This window comes from Mesoplodon mirus, assembly GCF_964341445.2.
Source record: "Mesoplodon mirus genome assembly, chromosome: X".
Taxonomy (NCBI): domain Eukaryota; kingdom Metazoa; phylum Chordata; class Mammalia; order Artiodactyla; family Ziphiidae; genus Mesoplodon; species Mesoplodon mirus.
In genome coordinates, this window is record NC_138981.1 from 14,623,400 (window position 1) to 14,631,734 (window position 8,335).

Below are 8,335 nucleotides of genomic sequence, written 5' to 3' on the forward strand. Positions count from 1 at the left end.
TCCAAAGTTGTACATGTTATTGTAGAAGAGGAAAAAAATAATAAGTAACTGTTTAAAGTGCTTTGCATTATAATATCTCATTGAGGCATTACAACAAACCTAGAGGCAAATATTTTTATCGTCATTGTACAGATTATGAAACTGAGGCTCAGAGAACTTAAATAAATGACCAAACCTTACTCAGCCAGGAAGTGGCAGAGCCAGGATACGAATGCATGCAGTTTGAATCTAGAGTACAGGCCTTTAAGTTTCTGTCAATAGTCTAAGAGCAGTGATGGAGGTGTAGATAAAGAGCAGCACAGGGACGTGGGCCTTTGGTGACGATGATGGATTTGGTTCCACTACATCAAAAAGAGGTGGATTCTGGGACTTCCCTGGTGGTCCAGTGGTTAAGAATCTGCCTTCCAATGCAGGGGACGCAGGTTCCATCCCTGGTCCGATCGCTGGTTGGGGAACTAAGATCCCACATGCCGCGAGGCAACTAAGCCCGCAGGTTCTAGAGCCCACGCGCCACAACTACAGGGCCCTCGTGCCACAACTACAGAGCCTGCATGCCACAACAAAAGATCTCATGTGCCACAACTAAGATCTGATGCAGCCAAATAAATAAATATTAAAAAAAGAGGTGGATTCTTACTACCCTTGATATGAATCAAAAGACATGATCCTTCTAAGAAATAAAGTAATTGACACATTTAAACAATTATGATCAAGAAAGTTAAAAGAAAGTGAGCTGAGGGGATCAGTGCAGTTTTAGTCAGGCTCCTTCCACATTCAAGGAAGCGGAGATCCATTCACTTTCACAGCCAGGAAGAGAAAAACCGGTCAAGAGAAAAGGGGGCAGTGTGTGGGGCTCTGAACCAAGAGGTGGAATGTTACTTTAATAAAAGCTGAAACACAACTCTACTCAGGTTGTTTCCTGAATGAAGCTCTTGGGTTCAGGAAAAAAATGGGAGTAGTCCAACTTCAGTACACTGAGGCAGAAAATCAGATTAACGCAATCAAATTGAAATAGGGAAAGCAGGTTATGAAATCTGAAAGTTAAAACAGATGAACAAGGAGCCTGAGATAACAGTGAGGCAGGAGAAATCTAGAAGCCAAGAAATTTTGAGGAGCGAGGCAAACAGGAGAATTTTGTCACAATAATTCTGTAGGAAAACTAGCTCACAATGGCCAACTGCAAGCGATGACTGAATTACTGGAAGTTTTGTTGACTCTCCACTGAGAAGATGCTGATGTTCTGACAGCTGCCCAGAAGTGTCCTGAGACCAGTCTGAGAATGGAAAGAGTCCACTAAAGACCCAGGGGATGGGACCCAGAAAAACAATTGGCCTAAAGGAACAGATCCTCTGTGAAAGAATGAAGAACCAGAAAAAATAGGAGAGTGGAAATTGAGGAAACCTGTTCTATTTTTCAGAAGGGTAGATGGAAGAGTTTAGTATTGACACCTGACAAAAACCATGAAATATCACTTTTAGAATGCGGTTTACACTTGGACAATATATATCTCTGGTCCCAAATATATATCTAGGGATTCACTAGGAACAAATAAGATGTTGTCTGCCTCATTTCCTTTGTATCTTCCATTTCAATAAGGGATTTAACAAAATGTAAAGTTCTATGACTAGCTCTGAATGTCCCTGAAAGAACCACACAGCACAGAAATAAGCAGTCCTCTGATCAACAACAGTTCATGTCCAAAACAACAAAAATCTTGATTCATGTATATAAAATAGATAAACAACAAGGTCCTACGGTATAGCACAGGGAAGTATATTCATCTTGTAATAACCTATAATGAAAAAGAATCTGAAAAAGAATATATACATATATATGTATAACTGAATCACTTTGCTGTACACCAGAAACTAATACAACATTGTAAATCAACTGTATTTCAATTTAAAAAAAGAATCTTGATTCAACAATTATTTATTGGCTACCTACTCTATGCTAGGCACTATTCTAGATACTGGATATACACTAATGAATAAGACAGGAAAAGTTCCCATGGATATCATATTATACGAGGTGGGGTAGCAGGTAGAAACACATAGCTGATGGTAAATACTATGGCTTTACAATAAGCAGGAAAGGAGGAGGGTGAATGATGGGGTGGGGATGAGAGGATGACATCTGAGCAAAGACCTGAAGGAAGGGATGAAAGCCACATGAATATCTGAGGGGAGTCTGTTCCAGGCAGAGGGCACAGCAAGTGCAAAGGTCTCAAGAACATCAGAGGCCTTTGTGGCTGGAGCCCAGTGCATGGGGAAAGTGGCAGGAGGTGAAGATGGAGAGGAAGCTGTAAGGAGGGCCTTATAGACAACTGTAGGACTTTGGCTTCTACTCTGAGTAATGTGGGAAGACACTGGAGGACTTCAAGCAGAGAAGTGATCCGGCAAACGTTTTAACAGGATCACTCTCACTGCTGGTTAGAGAACAGACACTGAGGGGTAAGGGTAGAAGCAAGGAGATCAGTCAGCGAGCTACTGCAGCTGCCCAGTCAAGCAGGGTTGAATAAAAGCTTAATATGAGAAATCAATCCAACATGGCTGCCACCAGAAAGCAAAGCCATCTTAGACTCTCTTAGACTTTGTTACTAGAAGTATTAGGTGCAAAAGAACTTAGAGCATCATGGTAATTTCTAAGACCCACAATTTTAGAGAGACACAGGAGAGTATCCAGAGGAAAATAAAGAAGAGAGTAAATAGGTCTAAAATAATGTCATTTGAAGCACAGTGCAGACGTGAGGAAGGAGACCCAGCATAGACAGCTCTCCTCCATCACGGGACTGTCATTTAGATGAAGACTTAGGTAGCTTAACGGATTGATTCTGCCGCTGATTAGCTGTGTGACTTTCAGCAGGTGATATTTCCCTCACATCTAATTTCAAAGCTGATAATCATATTATACCCATCTCACAGGGACATTGTAAGTATTCTATGAATTAATACATGAGAACACAGAGAAAAATGCTGGGAGCCTACTAATACAAGCCACTCAAAGTGTGAGGAGCTGTATAATAATTAGTGGACTTTGAGAAGTGAGGGAGATTGGAGACTCGTCCATAAGCATTTTGTAGGAAAACTGTCATATTCTGAGAATAAGCAGGCCCCACATAAGCAAGATGAAAATGCACTGCTTTGACTCTACTAGTTCTGCTTTTTTTAACCATTTGAGGTAGACATTTTTCTCAAATACATTCCATCTAATCAGGATGTTGCCTGAACATTATTTCATGTGTTCTTTTTTCTTTCCAGATGACTCATTGTCATCATCTTCGACAGCGTTTACTGACTAGGCTATAACGTGATAACATCTTCAGGGCTTTACATTAAATGGCTCCAAACAGCTTTATTGCTATTAACTGCTGTCTCTGCAGGTTCTGAATTCTGTGCCACTTCTTGAAGAATGCGCTTTGAGTGGCCCTGCCCACCACGAATCCCCTCCCTGTTTCTGATTTGCTGTCTGCTAAGAGCTAAATGGAAACCAGATAACCATGGAGTTCAATCAGAACATTCCCTCTTCATAGGCTCAGACCTGAGGGTGGGTCTTCATTCTCCTCGAGCAAAGTGCATAGACTTTGAGATCCATTTTTCCCTTACTGCTCAATTTTCTATCCACTTCCAACCGAGTCATAAATGGTGAGGTTGCTAAATAGCTATAGCAAAAATTTCCTCTAGCTCCCCAAGTTAAGAGGACAACTTTGGTCAGAGCAAAAAGAATGTTTTGCGTAATTTCTTATCTTAAAATTGACAGAGTAATGTTTCTGACAGAAATAAGAAAGGAGGGGCTTCCCTGGTGGCGCAGTGGTTGAGGGTCCGCCTGCCGATGCAGGGGACACGGGTTTGTGCCCAGGTCCGGGAAGATCCCACATGCCGCGGAGCGGCTGGGCCCGTGAGCCATGGCCGCTGAGCCTGCACGTCCGGAGCCTGTGCTCCGTGACGGGAGAGGCCACGACAGTGAGAGGCCCGCGAACCGCAAGAAAAAAAAAAAAAGAAATAAGAAAGGATATCAAGAATATAAAGTAGAGAGAATTTAAAACTCCACATGACCAAGAATGATTTGCCTTTAGTCCAATTGGTTTTGACCACATATTTATCACACAAAGTGAATTTATAAGTACTTTACAGAAAATAAATAAGTTGACTCTTTAGTCCAAAAGAAAAGCTAAAGTTCTTTCCTGTTTACATTTCTAGTTGCATAGCTGCCCCTTTTTCCTACAGATAGAGCGAAGATAATCTTCATTAACCAAATTGACAAATATTTTCAACAGACAGAGTTCAAGTTTGTGAGGCCAAACTGTGGATTCCAGGGAGGTTGTACGGATTATTACTGCTCTGAATTTATAATAGTACAGTGCTTGCCATGTAACCCGAATTTATTCCCACATCCAGACTGTACAAAATAGCAGGTAACACTAGAGTCGCTAGTATAAATTTATATCTAGGGCCTTAGAAGCAAAACTTGAGCCTTTATTCTGAGTGAAATGAGAATCCCTGGTAGAGTTTTAAAGGAGTGACATGATCTCATTTACATTTGAAAAGCATCACTCTGGCTGCTGTATCAAGAACAGGTGGCTAGATTTTGAATACAATTTGAAAATGAAACCAGGAGGATTTTCTGCTGAATTAGATGTAGGCTGTGAAAGATGGAGAGAGTCAAGGATTACTCCAGAGTGTTTGGATTGAACAACGAGAAGGATGAGGTTGACATCAATTTATATGGGGAAGGTTGCAGGTAAAACACTTTAGAGGGAAGAGGAGGAGTTCAGTCAAGGTTGTGAGAAATCCAAGTGAGGATATATACAAATCTTCAGGTCGGCAGCGAGCTCACGGATGATGATATAAATTTGGGAGTTGTTAGTCAAATATGCCTTTTCAGTTAAGGCAAAGAGGAAAGGATCTTCCTTCTTCAGGATCCCAGTGCGCTGGAAAGTATTACATAGTCCAGACCTCAAAAGGAAAATGGGATGGGATAAGAAGGAAAAAAAGTTACTTGAAACAACCCTCCCTAGAGGAGCCATCTGTGGACTGTACAGGGAAGTGATAAAAGGGAGTTTCAGGAACTTGGCCAGAGCATCACATTTCTTGACTGGTTTACAGAAAAGTAGACACATCTCAGGAGCACAGGATGGTTGAGTTGAAGCAAGGTGCAGGTTCAGAGAAGGCAGCTGACATGATATACAGTCAAAGTCAAGTGGGTTAGACCCAGTCCAGGTCAAGGCCGAAACACTGATGGGCATTCAAAGCATAGAAGACTCCTTTTGGAGCTAGCTCCTGCCTGTCAGCTAGAGTCTGAGGGTGACTGAAGACTTTTACACTTTGGTTAATACTTCCTAATTGGCTCTAAATATCTTAGAATAAGCCTTCATCCCTATTGACCTCTACCTCAGTCTGCAGACTGAGTGTAAGAGCCATGTTTTCAGATCCAACTAGAAATGTCCAACAGCAGTTGTCTTCCTCAAGCCCAGCAGGTTCATCTTGGAGACACTGTACCATTCCCTCCTCCTCTTCTAAGGGATGTGTCTGGCCTGGGTCATTGGTAGGGCTTGGCCAAGGCTAGTTACCTTGGCCAAATCAGAGAGATGGGGAATAGATAAATCACATTATAAATCCTCAAGGGCCTAACATAAAATCTGAGCTCCGATCTCATGCCCACATGGATACAGGCACTTGGAATTATAAGAATTTTCCTGAGACTTCAGAATCTACCATTTTTTAAATCAAAATATCTTGGCTTTTGATGAAATGTCACCACAAATACATAAAAACTAGAAGCTCAGTTGGGTAAGTGTCTTACTACTTCTTCATTCTTTGCCATTGACGACCCTGTTAAGGTTTGCCAGCCTGTCATCAATCTCATCAGGAATCTTCTTTGGCTGAGAAATATGTCAATGCCTAGAAACCAGAAACTATACAACATAAATCCCAGGGCAGCCTTGCATCTTTTCTAGGACAGTCAGAATGTGGTAGATATTAATAATATTAATTTGGATTCCATCCAGAAAGGAATCAAGGCCTTATGGCCTTGGAATCTGGATAATGCCATTATGTTACAAGATGTTATTTTTCGATTTCAGTTATTCCCAATGTTTTGACATTGCTTTACATAAGGTTAGGCAAAGCTTCAGCGATCTCTGCAAGGATGAAATCACTAAGCAATCATGAACAATGAAAACTTGAGAATACACTTGGAGGAACTCTCATACTGAGCATCCTTCTCTGCTCAGCCTTTCCCCTGGATTTTGTGATTGGTACCGTCACAAGCTTTTTTGCCTCTCCTACTGTAATACTGGAATCTCCCTAAAGTTAGCTGGGGCGCAGGAGTCAGTTATAGCTCGCTGGGATGCTTGATCATCTGTGGAAGCTGATTCAGCATCCTCTCTGAATTTATTTGGTCAAGAAGTCCTTAGGCCCAAGTTCCATACAAATTCAACATGAACCTGAAATTTGGGGATAGCTCCGACTCTTCCATATTATGTTTCTGGAAGATCTAGGACGCTTGGGAGCATGGGGCACTCTAGAGACACTTTTGGTAGTCTAGATCTATGCCGACAAGTAACATACTCCTTGGGAAACTGCAAAAGCAGTGGGGGAGGGCAAAAATCTCCATATATTACTCAGTTGGGATTTCAACCTGGCACTCTCCCTGAAGAGAGAGCTGCTGCTTATCAAAAACCAGAAGTAGGGCTTCCCTGGTGGCACAGTGGTTGAGAGTCCGCCTGCCGATGCAGGGGACACGGGTTCGTGCCCCGGTCCGGGAAGATCCCACATGCCGCGGAGCGGCTGGGCCCGTGAGCCATGGCCGCTGGGCCTGCGCGTCCAGAGCCTGTGCTCCGCAACGGGAGAGGCCACAACAGTGAGAGGCCCGCGTACCGCAAAAAAAAAACACACACACACACAAAAAAAAACAAAAACCAGAAGTAACGAGGCCCAGGTCAAGGCAAGGCATTAGGTCAGGCCCCAATACACCCACCAGTGAGCATCAGGCATTGGCAAGCCAGCATCCTAAAGAGCTCCACTGGAGGCACAAGCCTCTGACAGGTATGGGGATGCTGTGATGCAGCTGCCAGCTAGAATAGTTATGGGGTAAAGGGGAGTGGCAGAATGGATAAGAAATGACTCACAGTGTTGTTTAACTAAGAAAGGACAGGAGAAGGAGGAAAAGTGAGAGAGAGGAAGAGAGGATTCTAGGGCATTAACTAGAGCATACAAGCCTGTCTTTATAGATTTCAAATCATGGTTAATATTTATATGCCAGGGACTATGTTAAGCACTTTACAGCAGTATCTTCTGGAATCCTCACTGTCACCCTGTAAGGAATTATGATAATTTCCATCTAATAGGATTATAAATGAAGACTTAAAGAGGTTAACTAAAGGGCCTAAGTCTGATTAACAAGTACAGGTGCCCACATTTTAACCCACTATTTACCATGATGCTCAGCTAATCAGGGAGAGGGCTTTTTTATCTTTCACTGTAAGATATTTGTAGTAGATTGCAAAACTACTTCTTTACTCCTCTTTGTATCAACACCCTTTATAATGTGACTTTGCAGTTTCTTCCATCAAGATATATAGTCTATTTCCTTCTTCTTGAATCTGCTTTGGCCAATGGCATGTGGCAGAAGTGATAGTGGGCCAGTCCATCCTTTCTCTCTCTCTCTCTCTCTCTCTCTCTCCTCTCTCTGAAGGCTGAGTAGCTATCAAGTGAACAAGTCTGAGCAAGGGCCCACTGGAGCAGAGATGAGACAAGCAAGCTGAGGCCATCCTAGACCAGCCAGCCCCCAGCTTCCCTGGCAACTGACTACAGATGCATAAATGAGAGCAGCTAAGACCAGAAGAATTTCTCAGGTGAGCCCAGTCAACCCATAGACTCATGAACTAAACATATGGTTGTTGTTTCAAGCCACGGAGTTTTAGGCTGCCTTTTTGTGTAGCAAAAAGCTAACTGATACAATCTCTTAATAACTTCACCAAGGTCTTTCCAAATGATCTATTCAGATAGGATGCTCTTGGGTTGCAAGTAAGAAGACACTCTTACTCAACTGGATTAAACAACAAGGAAAACATATTAACTCACGCAAATAAAAGACCATGATATGTTAAATCCAGAGTTAGTTAACTTAGTGCCTTAATGATACCATCAAAGACCCAGGTTTCGGGCTTCCCTGGTGGCGCAGTGGTTGAGAGTCCGCCTGCTGATGCAGGGGACGCAGGTTCGTGCCCCGGCCCGGGAAGATCCCACGTGCCACGGAGCGGCTGGGCCCGTGAGCCATGGCCGCTGGGCCTGCACGTCCGGAGCCTGTGCTCCGCAACGGGAGAGGCCACAAC